This window comes from Oryctolagus cuniculus, chromosome 12, assembly GCF_964237555.1.
Source record: "Oryctolagus cuniculus chromosome 12, mOryCun1.1, whole genome shotgun sequence".
Taxonomy (NCBI): domain Eukaryota; kingdom Metazoa; phylum Chordata; class Mammalia; order Lagomorpha; family Leporidae; genus Oryctolagus; species Oryctolagus cuniculus.
The window spans coordinates 23,375,951-23,390,515 of record NC_091443.1 but is presented as its reverse complement, the minus strand read 5'-3'; the positions used below and the strand labels follow the sequence as shown (position 1 = coordinate 23,390,515).

General features: G+C 47.3%; 1 long non-coding RNA gene across 1 annotated transcript; it reads left to right on the top strand.

Moving 5' to 3' along the window:
• Positions 1 to 2,490: 2,490 nt before the first annotated feature.
• LOC138844617 (uncharacterized) lies at positions 2,491 to 13,469 on the top strand. The gene is made up of 4 exons (XR_011380721.1): positions 2,491 to 2,627; positions 4,190 to 4,254; positions 6,840 to 6,913; positions 13,352 to 13,469. It is a non-coding gene; the product is annotated as an uncharacterized lncRNA (long non-coding RNA).
• The last annotated feature ends 1,096 nt before the right edge of the window (positions 13,470 to 14,565 follow it).

The window sequence follows — 14,565 nt, the reverse complement described above, 5'->3', positions numbered from 1 at the left end:
CCTTTCTCTCTGTCTCTCTCTCTCCTCTCTCTCTGTCCACTCTGTCTGTCAAAAAAAAGGTACATTATTTCAGCATTATTTTAAAAAATATTAGAAGCATCTCAAATGGCTACCAGTGAGTGTTTGGTTCAATTAATTATGATACATCCACACACCAGAATTCTATGCAGCTGTCTAAAGAATGAGGAAACAACAGGTCTGGGAATGAATATGTTAAAAAAATGCCCAAATTTGACACTAACCCACTGTTGGTGGGAATGTAAATTGGTCAAGCCACTATGGAAGTCAGTTTGGAGATTCCTCAGAAACCTAAATATAACCCTACCATTCAACCCAGCCATCCCACTACTTGGAATTTACCCAAAGGAAATTAAATTGGCAAACAAACAAGCTGTCTGCACATTAATGTTTATTGCAGTTCAATTCACAGTAGCTAAGACCTGGAACCAACCCAAATGCCCATCAACAGTAGACTGGATAAAGAAATTATGGGACATGTACTCTATAGAATACTATACAGCAGTCAAAAACAATGAAACCCGGTCATTTGCAACAAGATGGAGGAATTTGGAAAACATCATGCTGATTGAATTAAGCCAGTCCCAAAGGGACAAATATCATATGTTCTCCCTGATCAATGACAACTAACTGAGCACCAAAGGGGAAACTTGTTGAAATGAAATGGACACTATGAGAAACAGTGACTTGATCAGCTCTTGTCCTGACGGTTGATGTACAATGTAATACTTTATCCATTTTAGTATTTTTTTTTTGTTCTAGTACCATTGGTTGAACTCTGTAATTAACACACAATTATTCTTAGGTGTTTAAATTTGAACTGAAAAGTGATCCCTGTTAGGAATTTGGAAAACATTATGCTGAGTGAAATAAGCCAATCCCAAAGGGACAAATACCACTTATTCTCCTTGATAGGTTTCAACTAACTGAGCACCAAAAAGGAAACCTGTTAAAGTGAAATGAAATGGTGACTTGATCAGCCCTCACCCTGACTGTTGATGAGCAACTTGATATGTTATCCCTGTTAGTATTTTATTTATTTGTTCTACTTAATACTTTTGGTTGAATACTGTAATCAATACAAAATTCTTCTTAAGTGCTGAAACTTAACTGAAAAGTGATCACTGTTAAATATAACAGTGGGAATAAGAGAGGGAAGAGATGTGCAATTCGGGACATGCTCAAGCTGACTTACCTCAAACGGTAGAGTTAGAAACATACCAGGGGATTCCAATTCAATCCCATCAAGGTGGCATGTACCAATGCCATCTCACTAGTCCCAGTGATCAATTTCTGTTCACAATTGATCATAATGATAGGACTAAGAACCAAAGGGATCACATAAACAAGAATAGTGTCTGCAAATACTAGCTGATAGAATAAAAAAGGGAGAGAATGATCCAACATGGGAAGTGAGATACGCAGCAGACCCATAGAATGGCAGATGTCCTAAACAGCACTCTGGCCTCAGAATCAGCCCTTAAGGCATGCGGATCCGGCTGAAAAGCCCATGAGAGTATTTCAGGCATGGAAAGCCAAGACACTCTGGAAAAAAAAAAAAAAAAAAAAACCTAAATGAAAGATCTCCGCGAGTGAGATCCCAGTGGAAAGAACGGGTCATCAAAGAAGGAGGTACCTTTTCTGAAGGGAGGAAAGAACTTCCACTTTGACCATGGCCTTGTCTAAAAATATCAGAGTCAGTGAACTCAGGGGGCTTCCATAGCCTTGGCAGCTCATGACAAGAGCTTAGGTTGATTACTGATGCCATAAACAAGAGTGTCAATTTGTTAAGTCAACAACAGGAGTCACTGTGGCCTTACTCCTCATGTAGGATCTTTGTCCTTAGTGTGCTGTACATTGAGATTTAATGCTATAACTAGTACTCAAACAGTATTTTTCACTTTATGTTTCTGTGTGAGAGCAAACTGTTGAAATCTTTACTTAATGTATGCTAAACTGATCTTCTGTATATAAAGAGAAACGAAAATGAATCTTGATGTGAATGGAAGGGGAGAGGGAGTAGGAAAGGGTTTGGTTGTGGGTGGGAGGGACGTTATGGGGGGGAAGCCATTGTAATCCATATTCTGTACTTTGGAAATTTATATTCATTAAATAAAAATTTAAAAAAATGCCCAAATTTGGAAACTTATGTTATTTATGTTTTAGTAACAATGGGAGAAGTGGAATACTGTATATTTAAAATTTGCTTTTAAGTACATGTATCACTCTAAACATATGTAAGAAATTAGGAAGAGTGGTTCCTGTGGAGTATAAGAACTAGGTAAACAGGAGCATGGGTTGGTGTGGGTTTCATTAACTAATTTTTTATACCTTTAGGTTCTGACCCATGAGGAAATATTATCAACTGAAAACAACTCAATTCAGGGTGGGTGTTTAGCCTAGCAATTCCAATGCCTGCATACCACCATCAGAGTGCCTGGGATCAATCATCAGCTCTGGTTCTTGGCTCCAGCTTCCTGCAAATGCAGACCATGGGAAACAACAGTGATGGTTCCAGTAATCGAGTTCCTGATATCCACGTAGGAGACCTGTGGTTGTCACTGACCACCATAAAATGCACCCACTGCCTTTTGAGGTCCTAGAACTAGGTACAGTGTCTGCAGGACAAAGCAATCTTGTCTCCGCCAGACTGCACCCAGGAAAGACACAGCACACAGCAGTATGGCCATTCTGGGAGGGTTTCTTTACTGAGGGCCAACATGAAGGTGCGGGCATGAGGTCTGTGCAGGGGCTGCTGCAGGCACCCACATCTGTAGCAGCCGGGGGGACAGCATACCCTGGTCCAGGAGGCCAAGGGCATGGGACAAACAGCCAAACTTGGAAATAGGGACTGAGCTGTGCAATCTAAGCCAATGGGAGAGGAGGGGGGAACCAGCGGATGGAAGACCTCTCTGTCTCTCCCTCCCTCTGTCTGTAACTCTACCTCTCAAATAAATAAATAAAATCTTTCAAAAAGTTTATTTGAGGGGCTGGCATGGCACAGTGGGTTAAGCTGCTGCTTGCGATGACAGCATCCCATAGGAGTGCCTGCTCAAGTCCCAGCAGTGGAGGATGGCCCAAGTGCTTAGGTCCCTGCCACCTACACAGAAGACCCGGATAGTGTTCCTGGCTCCTGACCTCCTGACTTCATCCTGGCTCAGCTCTAGTCATTGTGGCCATTTGGGGGAATGAACCAATGGATGGAAGATCTATTTTTTCTTTCCCTCTCTGTCACTCTGCTTTTCTAATAAAATAAGAAAAAAATATTTAAAAGGGGGGGCATTTGAGAGTCAAATATGCAGAGAGAGAAAGCTGTCATCTACTGGTTCACTCTCCAAATGACTGCAAAAAGCCAAAGAGCCGGCTGTGGCTGGGCCAGACTGAAGTCAGGAGCCTGGAGCCAGAAACCGGAGACGCAATCCAGGTCTCCTTTGTAGGTGGTGGCAGTGACCCAAGGACTTGAGCCACCATTGCTTCCTTGCAGGGTCTGCATTAGCCTGGCACTGGAATCGGGGGCGGAGTCTGTACTGCAGACTCCAGCCAGGCGCTCGGTCATGGGATGCGGGAGCCCCAGGTGGTGTCTAATCCCCTGGACCACATGCCTGCCCCCTTGGGGTTTATTCCTTGGTCCTGTAATAGCACTGGGCAATCCCTGCAGCCCTGCGGGGTGCCTCCTTCTTACAGTTATGTGGGCGCCCAGGCTGCACGAGGCTGCATTTATCAATGGGGCTTTCAACGTAGCCCCCAGGGTAGTCTCCATTCCAGCCAGCAACTAGGAGCAAAGGAGGGAAGGAGCCAGCAGGGGAGGTTTAAAAGGGCCAGGCCTGCGGGGGCGTCCATCTCATGGGCTGGACTCAGCCACGCAACCTCTCTTCTCTGCCGGGGAGGCCAGTCACCCAGGAGGAAGAGAACCCCTGTAGAGAAGCTGCTGGCATCTCAGCGGTGCCACAAAACAACCTCCTTCAGCAAAGCGTTTTTTGCTAAATCATAGACTAAATCCTTGCCAGACCCCTACCACCCTGAATGGTCTTGCAAAATTTGTGTTCGGTTTCTAGCAGTGAAAATGGCCAAGTGTGTTGCACAGACCAAATCCCTAATGATAAGAATCGGCTGAGAATGTAAAATTTTAGCTTTAAAATTCATAGTTTCTTTTATTTCACCTCCCTTGCAGTGAAACCTCTCTCTGCTTCTAATTTGCTTCTCTGATGTGATGGCTGCCGCCCTCCCGTCCAGCATGTAAGTAAGCCCAGCCTGCTCTTCGCAAGGTGCCGGAAGCCCGTCAGGGACAGACACTGCCAATAATGAAACAGCTGGTAATGGCAGGGGAACAAAGCTGGTCTGTTTCGATAGAGATCTGTAGTTATGGAACTGTGATGTGGTCCATCAAAGACCCATTCCTAAGATCCATCTCTTCTGTGGCTTTTACTGCATTGGCTTCTAGGCGCTGTCCCCTTGCAGCTCCCGGACACAACCATTCCCACTCATCCAGTGGCTAAGCGTGAGCTGTCGGCAAGGCTATGGTGCTGGATCATCTGCACTCCGTCCCAAGTCTGCCCCGGTCTTGAGAGCAGGTCCCCTGCCTTGTGGCTTTTGTCCTCAGCCTTTGTACCTCAGGGCACAAGCCACATATACAAGGGGTCTTCAAGAGGGCCACTGGAAATGCATATTCTGAAAAACTTATGCATGCGGTTCAAAATATGTTTACACTAAAATAAGCTCATCTTAAATTTATTCTTGTTTATTTGAAAGGCACACACACATGCACACACACACACAGGGAGAGATCTTCTATCCACTGACTCACTCCTGAAATGCCCACATAGTCAGGGCTGGGCCAGACCAAAGGAACTCAGTGCAGGTGTCCGACACACATGGCAAGGACCGAACTACTTGAGCCATCATTGGCTGCTCCCCCGGGGTGCTCATTAGCAGGAAGCTGGAATTGGAAACAAATCTGGGACTGGAACCCAAGCTCGGAAATGAGATGCAGACATCCCAAGCGGTGTCATAACCTCTACACCTAACGCAATGCCTGCTCCCCAAACTTACCTTTTAATTCCATTTTCCATGAACTTTTTCAAGCACCCTCCCATACTTAAATGAAAGAACAAATGAAAATAATGAGTGTGGTTCTATTTGGGGCATCCAAAAATAATCATTCTCTTGAAACTTAGCACAAACACACCATGCCTGTGTCAGCTTTCTATTTGGAAAAAAATATATAAACAAATGGAAAACAAACAGTGTGCGACTTAAGGTCACTGCCCTTATTACTTACTTATTTTTTTTAAAAAAGACGAGAACCTAATGTGACAATCATCACAGCAGGCATTCACATTTATTCAGTCTTTTTAAGGAGGGTGCAAACAAACTCTATCAATCCAAACAAAGTTATAACAAAGAAATTAAACAAGTGCAGAAAGAACAAATTGGATTTGCCAACAGATTTCAGGCAGTAGCAACATCATAAGGCACCCAAAACCTCATGGCTGTTTGCCAAATCGTTATTAGTAATACCACTGTTCTTTATATAAACAAATTAATGGTTTGGTTTTGATTAAGCAATTGTTGGCTAAAAGATACTTTTATGTAACTCTGGAAACCAGAGAGGTTTTAGAAGCAATGGGAATGCCATGTTACTTTTTTCCTCCTTAACTGTGTGATTGTATGTTTAAGAAAAGAAAGGCAAAAAATAAAAACCCAGTTGCACAAAAGGGCATATATTTAAAAATGCTCCCCTCCCACCTTTGTTCCTCTATTCTAGTCTCCCTCACCAGAGGCATCAGATGACCCTACTTCTTGCAAATCCTGAATTTAGCCAGAATTCTTAGTCTACACAAGCAGATTGTTTTTAAAAAGTTACATAAGCAGTTAGCAGTATGATTTTATGGGATTTTTTTCCATGGCATGTAGGATCATGAAAAGTGATCGGGAGTCATTACTTTTTATGGAAGTCATAAAAATTATCCTTCTTGGTCACTTGTAAAAGGAAGCCCCAGGGAACGGGGTCTTGAATCCTCTAAGAGTTTGTAGTCACAAACCAGCGTGCGCTGCATGGCGTAAGGCAACAGGAATTTACTCTCACGCAGTTCTGGGTGCCGGAAGTCTGGAATGCAGGTGTTGGCAGGGCCACACACCCGCTGAGGAAGATCCTTCCTGGACCCTCTGGCTTCCAGTGGCCTCAGGACCTTGGCTTGGGCAGCCTACCTACCCTCCCTGCCTCCGTCTTCCCACAGCCTCCTCCTCTCGCTTTGTCCCTGTGTTTAGGACCTTCCTATCCTCCTACAGGGACCCTGGTCGTTGGGTTTCAGGCTTACGGTAAATCCAGGATGAGCTCATCTGTGCATAAAAGGGCTCCTGTCTTGGTCCCCTCTAGAAAGCCTGTAAAAGCTGCCCCTTGCCAGCTTCCCGGGGTTGGGGAACTGCACCCATCCAGCCCCAGCCTGCCCTACACAGACCCCCGCACCTCCCTGCCTCCACTCAGGGCTCACTGGGGCCAACCCTCCATGCAGAGCTGAGGAACACGGGGAGAAGAGTAAAGAGGACCACTCAGACCTTCAGAAGTAACCACCATAAAGCAAATGTAGCACACATGGCAGTCAGTAAGGATGGCGGGGCAAACCCAGAAGTGACACTGCCCCCTGCCGTCCACCCTGGGAGTGACACTGAATATTCACAGAAGTCTTTCCTCCACCCAGACCCTCCCCCGCCCCCATATTTACTCGGGATGTTTAGACCCTGGGCCCTTGGAATCACTGTGAGATCTGGGTGTGCCTGTTGGGCGGCGGTCTATGCTTGTTACTGCTCTGTTCATTCTTAAGGAGCAGACATGACACGAGACTGGTGGACAAGCAGCCCACGCACCCCCAGTGGTGGCGAACAGATCCATAAAAGGGTAAGGAGGATGGGAGGTGCTGAGTCTGAGGAGGGGCACACGCCCCTGATGCTGGGGGCTGCCCCTTGCCCATGGCATCCATCATCGCTCTAGGGCTGAGTTCTCCCTGGGCAGAGCTATTGCTCCATTTTTGGAGATATTCGTACTTTTTGATGGTCTAAAATACTGGCTGAACTAATACTGCTTCTAGAGGAAATCAGAACTACTAGTTAGTTTTGAAATTAGAATTAGTAGATACTGTAAAAATAGGCAATTGTAATCAACTCGAGGCAGAAGTTACAAAAAGAGCTACAAGTGACATCTGTTAAATTAGGTGATACCTTTAATTCCGTATGAATCAAGAAGCTTTTGATTGCAAGTAACAGAAATTCTGACTCACATGGCTTTAACAATAACATTGGGACCAGCGCTGTAGTGCAGTGGGGTAAAGCTGCCGTCTGCAGCACCTGCATCCCATATTAGATGCAGCCTCAAGTCCCGGCTGCTCCACTTCCAGTCCAGCTCCCTGTGATGCACCTGGGAAAGCATTGGAAGATGGCCCAAGTGCTTGGGCCCCTGCACCCACACAGGGGACCCAGGTGAAGCTCCTGGTCCAGCATTGACTATTACAGCCATTTGAGAAGTGAATCAGGAGATAGAAGGACCCCCCCCTTTCTATAACTCTTCCTTTAAAATACATAAACAAATCTTTATAAAAAATAACAAGATTGGGTTAGGCATTTGGTGCAGTGGTTAAGATGCCTCTTGGGACAGCTGCACCCCCTAGCTGAGTGCCTGGTTTCAATTCTGGGTCAGCTGCTGATTCCAGCTTCCTGCTAATGTGCACCCTGCAAAACAGCAGGCTCAAGTACTTGGGTCCCTCCTGTCCCTATGGGAGACCTGGACTGAGCTGTGGGCTCTTAGTTTCATCATGGCCCAGCATTGGCTGTTGCAGGCATATGGGGACTGAACCAGTGGATGGACAGTTCTTGCCTGTCTCTGTGTCTCTCTGCCTTTCAAATAAAAATAAGGAAACATATTATCTCATAAAAGAAATCCAAAGGTATGGGAGGCTCAACAGTATCACTGTGATAGTTTTTCTTTGCCTCCCTGCCCTGTTGTCCACAAGATACACTTGCAGGCAAATGCTCCTTATGGCCTTAATATGACTTCCCACAGCAGTTTTGGCTACACAATCACTGGTTTGCAACCACCTGGCGGGAGAGAAGTGAAAAGTCCTGCTGGGCTAATTTTGTTCACTTGCCTGCCCCTGGATCAGTAGCTCTCACCAAAGGGAATGCCATGTGCCGTTTGGCTCCAAACTAGCTTACTGCCTTGGTTCCTTACTATGTTGAAATATGTGAGGCAGGCTACTTTATAAAGAAATCAGGCATGGGGTTGATGTGGCATGGGTTAGGGCACTGTTTGAGACAACAGCTTCCCAGCAGCTCTTCCCCGAGTCCACCTCCCTGCTAACGTGCCCGAGAAGGCAGGGAAAGATGGCCCAAGTCCTTGGGCTGCTGTCATCCATGTGAGAGCCCCAGAGGGAGTTCCTGGCTGGAGCTCTGGCCTGACCCAGCCCTGGCCACGGGGGCTATTTGGGCAATGAAGCAGTAGATAGAATCTCTCTCTCCCTCCCTCCTTCTCTCTCTCTTTCTCCTCTCTCTGTGTCTGTTACTGTGCTTTTTAAATAAAGAAAATCTGGTTTTGCTTCTTTTAAAGAGAGGCTTATTTAGCTCACGGTTCTGAAGGTTCCAGGGCTGGGATTAGCATCAGCATGGTTCTGGTGTGGACCTCATGACAGGTGGCTCATGAGACAGGAGCCTCTGCAAGAGGGAGAGATCACATGGCTGGAGAGGAAGCTGGGGGGATGGGGCAGGAGAGCAAGGTTTGCTCCTTTTTAGCAACCCTTTTGCCCAAACTCAGTCAGGGGTCCCAAGAGAACCACCTCAATTCCCACTCAGGCCACACCCCTTAGGACCCAAGGACTTCCTGCTAGCCCCCACCTCTCGACATTGCCACGCTGAGGACCGAGTTCCCAACACAGGACCCCTCGGGGAACAAACTCAAACCATATCCCAGCCACAGCAGTCACCAAACCTAACTGCAGCCAAAGAGGGAGGGGGGAATTGCTCCAAGAGATGGAGGCCAATCCCGGCCCGTTCCTGGAGTGAGAAGAGAGAGCACACCCTTTTATGTCTAAATCTCCCAGGCTAGTGGTGGGAGTATCTGATGCCTGAAACAGGAAAGGTTCCATTAGGAAGGTGGGAAAAGGGAATAGGGACTTAGTGGGCAGCCAGAGTGATAAACCCTGCAAATCTTCATCTACAGCAAGAAGGGTGGGCTGCAGGACACAGTGAGGTCAGCATGGGGCACCTGCTTGTTGGGGGGGGGGGGCTCAGCACTGCCTGGCTACACACCATGGGGACAGGAGGCCTGGTCTGGTGCAAGATTTTCTGGGCAACTCGGAGGAGCGGACGGGGAGGGCGGCTCAGATGAAGAAACCCAGCGTTGCTATATTCGTAGGGAGCAGCCTGCCAGGGAGGCAAGTTAGCAAACTTCTGTGTCTTATGATCAGTCTCAGAGTTGTTGATTGCTATCGATTCGTGAACAGAAAAGGCCAACGTGTCACAGGCAAACACAGACACACACACCCTGTGCTACCAGGACTGGGAAGCTTTTGCCAGGATGACAGCTTAGTTTCTCCTTCATTCAAACCTCCTACAAGCCGCTCTTCCAGGAATACTGTTTCTGCCACTTATCAGCTGTGTGCTCTTGCAAAGTTGCTTAACCCTTCTACACTCCATTTCGCTTTTTCTTAAAGATTTGTTTTTTTTTTTTTTTATTTATTTATTTAAAAGGCAGGGTTACAGAGAAAGAGAGAGAGTGAGCGAGTGAGCGAGAGAGATCTTCTATCTGCTGGTTTACTCCTCAAGTGGCTGGACCAGCAGCTTGGAACTCCATCCAGGTCTCCCATGTGGATGCAGGGGCCCAAGCAGCTGGATCATCCTCTGCTGCTTTCCCAGGCACATTAGCAGGGAGCCGGATCAGAAGCAGGGCAGCTGGGACTGGAGCCATTGCTTTGATTTGGGACGGCAGTGTCACCAAGTTCGGTGTGTCTGGTTCCCTGCTCCGGGCGTGTGTGTGTGGCTACTGCTAGCCTGCTGGGGCTTCGTATTTCTTGTGGCCCAGCTCCTGCTCCCTCCCAGCAGGAGTCCCCTTTGAGATCAGGATGAACTTTGAATGCTGGTTCCCCAGCTGGTAACTGTTCCTTCCCTCACAGGACTGCCCTGAGGATTGCCTGAGTGAATGTATGTAGCACACTTAGAAACATACCTGGAACTTAGTAAGTACAAGGGATTATGATGGTGATTAAAATATGAGTAATGAAAAAGGACTGTGTGCTTGAGAGTACGTCAAAGTTCATGGAGAAATGGAATTAAAAAATTAAGTTTATTTTACTGCAAAAGTCCAAAGTTTTTGTAATATACATTTCCCATGAACTACTGGATGACCCTTTGCCTGTATAGATTCCAAAAATTTTTGCACCAAAATAACTTATCTTTTATTTTCCACCAAATTTTTTGAAGCTCCCTTATACACAAAGTTATACTCTGTGGATCAAAAATTATTTGGAAAAAAAAAAGTCATCTGTAATGACCATGACTTTTCCTTGTCTTGATTCCCTGAACAATACAGTAGAAGCGCCATTTACATTGGAGTACCTGTGGTCAACTGTCTAAAGGTGATTTAAAGGACACGGTTAGCAGAGCCTGGGTTGTATGTAAACACCAGCCATTTTATAGGAAGGGTTTGAGCATTGGTGGCTTGGGGTATCTGGAGAGGACCCTGAACCGATCCCATGTGGATACTGAGCAGAAAAAAACAATGGATGAAATAGGATACTATGACAATTGAGCTATGGAAGTTTTGAACACATGAAACCCCCAGTTTATTTCTTTTCAGATGGGGATGTCTCTGCCTGTTCCCTCCGCCCCCACACTTTGAGTGACAGGTGCATGGGGCACAGAACTTGCTTATTTCTGAAGAGGAACTGTGCTCCAGGAGCTGGACTTGATGAGCTGCAGCACCCAACCACGCCTGGGCCTCGGCCTGGCTTTGATGTTGAGATTCTGGACTTAAAAAAAAAAGATTATTTATTTATTTATTTGAGAGGTAGAGTTATAGACAGTGAAAGGGAGAGACAGAGAGAAAGGTCTTCCATCCGCTGGTTCACTCCCCAGTTGGCTGCAATGGCCAGGTCTGTGTTGATCCGAAGGCAGGAGCCAGGAGCTTCTTCTGGGTCTCCCATGTGGGTGCAGGGGCCCAAGGACTTGGGCCATCTTCTACTGCTTTCCCAGGCCATAGCAGAGAGCTGGATTGGAAGAGGAGCAGCTGGGACTAGAACTGACACCCAAATAGGATGCTGGCACCACATCCTATATGGAGGATTAACGTACTGCACATGGCACTGGCCCCAAGATTCTGGACCTTAAAGTGATGCTATCATGGGTAAGATTCTTGAGAACTTGAGAGCAGGCAGGTGGATTCTGCAGAGGGGAAGGACATGAATCAGCAGGGGCCAGAGTATACACTGTGGCTGGAAGGCTCCCAGTGAGCCCCGCCTCCCCGTGTTCTCACCCTGTGTAATGATGCGGGTGGGCCCTGTGACTGGCTCCTAATCTGTAGGATATGGCACAGGTGCTGGAAGGCTGCTTCTGTGAGTACATTGGAGGATGTCATTCTAATTTCTCCACTGATTCACTCCCTCACTGGCTGCCATGTGCAGAGGGTCATATGGCAGAGTTCAGAGCGGTCTGTGGGAGACAGCCAGCAAAGAGCTTGAACTCGAACCGAATTTGCCAATAGCCATGTGAGCTTGAACACAAATCCTTCCCCAGCCGAGCCTCAGATGAGACTCGAGCCCTGATGGCACTTTGATTCCACTCCTGTGAAAGTTCTAGAAGCAGAGTTTCCTGCTCACCTGTGACTGAATTACTGACCATATAAATGTGTTGGGATCATTGGACAGCCCTCTGGCGCAAGATACTGACAGAGTTGTACTTGTCTGCCACTGTAGTAAATTCTGGCTGGATTGCAGATTTGAAGCTTGAATATAAAATAATAAATTTTGAGTAGAAAATATTGGGGAAAGGGCCATCATTGTGGTTAAGCCAAACCTGTGACACCAGCACCCTATATTGGAGTGCCAGTTTGAGTTCTGGCTGCTGTACTTCCAATCCAGCTCCCTGCCAATGCACCTGGGAAGGCAACAGCAGATGACCCAAGTACTTGGGTCCCTGACACCCACATGAGAGATCTGGATGGAGTTCCTGGCCCCTGGTTTCAGCCTGGCCCAGTCTCTGTCTGTTGGGGCCATTTGGAGAATGAACCAACAGATAGAAGTTCTCTCCCTCTCCATCTCTGCCACTCTGTTTTTCAAATCAATAGCTAAATCTTATAAATAAAATATTTGCAGAAATTTTAATAATTTCAAGGGAATTACTATGTGAATGCTAAATTTGCTACATGCCAAGGATGAAGAGATAAATTCAATGACATAAAACAGCAGTGAATTCTGCATGAGTTGAAGACTTTGAGTATGGAGGGAAGAGGAAGTGAACTGGAAAAAAAATTCCTGTACAAGGGGCCATTGCTGTGGTGTGGTAGGTGAAGCTACCACCTGCAGTGTCAGAATCCCATATGGGCGCCCATTCAGGTCTCACTGCTGCACTTCCAGTCCAGCTCTCTGCTGTGGCCTGGGAAGGCAGTGGAGGATGGCCCAAGTGCTTGGACCCTTGCACTCGCGTGGGAAGACCCAGAGGAGGCTCCTGGCTCTGGCTTTGGATAGGCGCATCTCTGGCCATTGCGGCCATCTGGGGAGTGAAAACCTCTCTCTCTCTCTCTCTCTCTCTCTCTCTCTCTGCTTCTATGTAACTCTGACTTTCAAATAAATAAAATATTTATTAAAAAAGTTCCTGTACACATAGTGGCAGTCTCAACAGAGAGAGCTCTACAGACCAAAATGACACAGCAATATAAAACGGACAGAGAACGTGGTTCACAGAGCAGAGAATCAAGTGGCTCTCACACAGGCAGAGAGGCTCAGCTTCCTAAGAGGAAAGCGACTAGAATTATGACGAGAGAGCATTTTAAAAATCTATCACTGGAAAGGTAGACGCTGTGGTTTGAATGTCTCCCCCAAGTTCAAGTGCTGGAAACTCAATGCCTGACTGATACGTTACTGCAACTGCCAGGCAATTAGGGTTCGATGAGGCCACGAGGGTGGAGGCCACAGGATGGCATTGGTGGCTTCCTAAGACCTGAGCTCACACACTTGCCGTGTCGTGGTGCAGCCAGGAGGTCCTCGCCAGAGGCCGAGCGGATGTGAGCTCCTTCCCAGCCTCCAGAAAACTTCGCTTCTTTACAAACTACCCAGTCTGCGGTATTCTGTTACAGCACCACTCACGGGCTGAGAGAGTAAAGACGTCGGAACACTGCTGAGCAGTGGGAGACACAGGCACATGCTTGCTTCGTGAGCATAAACTGGAGGAATCTCTGTGGAGGGCAATGGCACGATGTCCACCAAAATATCAGGCCTGGACCTCGCGACCCACCTGGAGGAATTTTGCTACATGTGCACCTGCACGTGACGGGCGTCACACACCTTCACTGCGGCACTACCTATAACAAGGGAAGACTGACAACAACCAGCCTGAGTATGAACAGGGCGCTGTTGAAACATCTCTTCCAAAGGAACATAAACAAGGCAGTTCTATTTGTACTGACTTGAAACAGCTCCCAAGGTTACTTTAAAGAAAAAAAAAAAAACGGTAAAGTCGGGAATGTTGTGTAATATATGTTATTTACACAAAACACTTATACAAGCAGACAGGCTTGGGCATGCAGGGAATATTCCTGGAAACACAGACAAGAAACAAGTACCACTGTGTGGTTCCTGGATGGAGCAGAAGGTGGGCAGCCAGGAGATGCTGTCCTATTTTATGGTAGTTTTTTTTTTTTTTTTTTTTTGAGTACTTTAGGTGAATAGTTGGAATGGGTCTATTCATAAGCATTAAGAAAAAAATTTAAAAAGAGCTAATGTTTTGACAACCAGTGCTGTCTTTAGGATTTAAAAGGGGCCTGCTTTCAGGCAGGGAGAGACTGCGCCAGTGAGTGGCCCCTCTGTGGGCTACAAGAGGGGACTTAAATTTTTAGGGGCTAGCCGGCTGCCAGCGCCATGCGAAGCAGGTGGATGGCTGGGGAGGAGGGGTCCCCGGGCAGCTGCTCCCTGGCCGGCCTCTCCGCTGCTCTTTCCCGGGTCCCACCTCCTGCGCTGGCGCAGCGCCCACCGCCTGCCCTTGGGAGCTCGCAGCTGTGATTCTTGGCGAATGCTTTGCATTCCCGAATGATCTGCCAGGGTTTGGGGGTCTCCCTGCGGCTCCAAGTGCCCGGAACAGTGCAGGGACGAGGGGAATGTTGTCAGGAAAGCCGAGCCGTTAAGGTTCGGGGCAGGAAGGACCCCTGTGAGCCAGCCAGCCGCTCCCTGGCTCGGGTCTGCTTGGGTGTTGTCCCCACTCCTGGGCGGCTCGGTGCTCAGGCCCAGAAGCACGCCTCTCGTCCCCGGGCGGGGTTTGTCAGCTTAAATTCACTGCGTTATTTTGTTTGCTAGT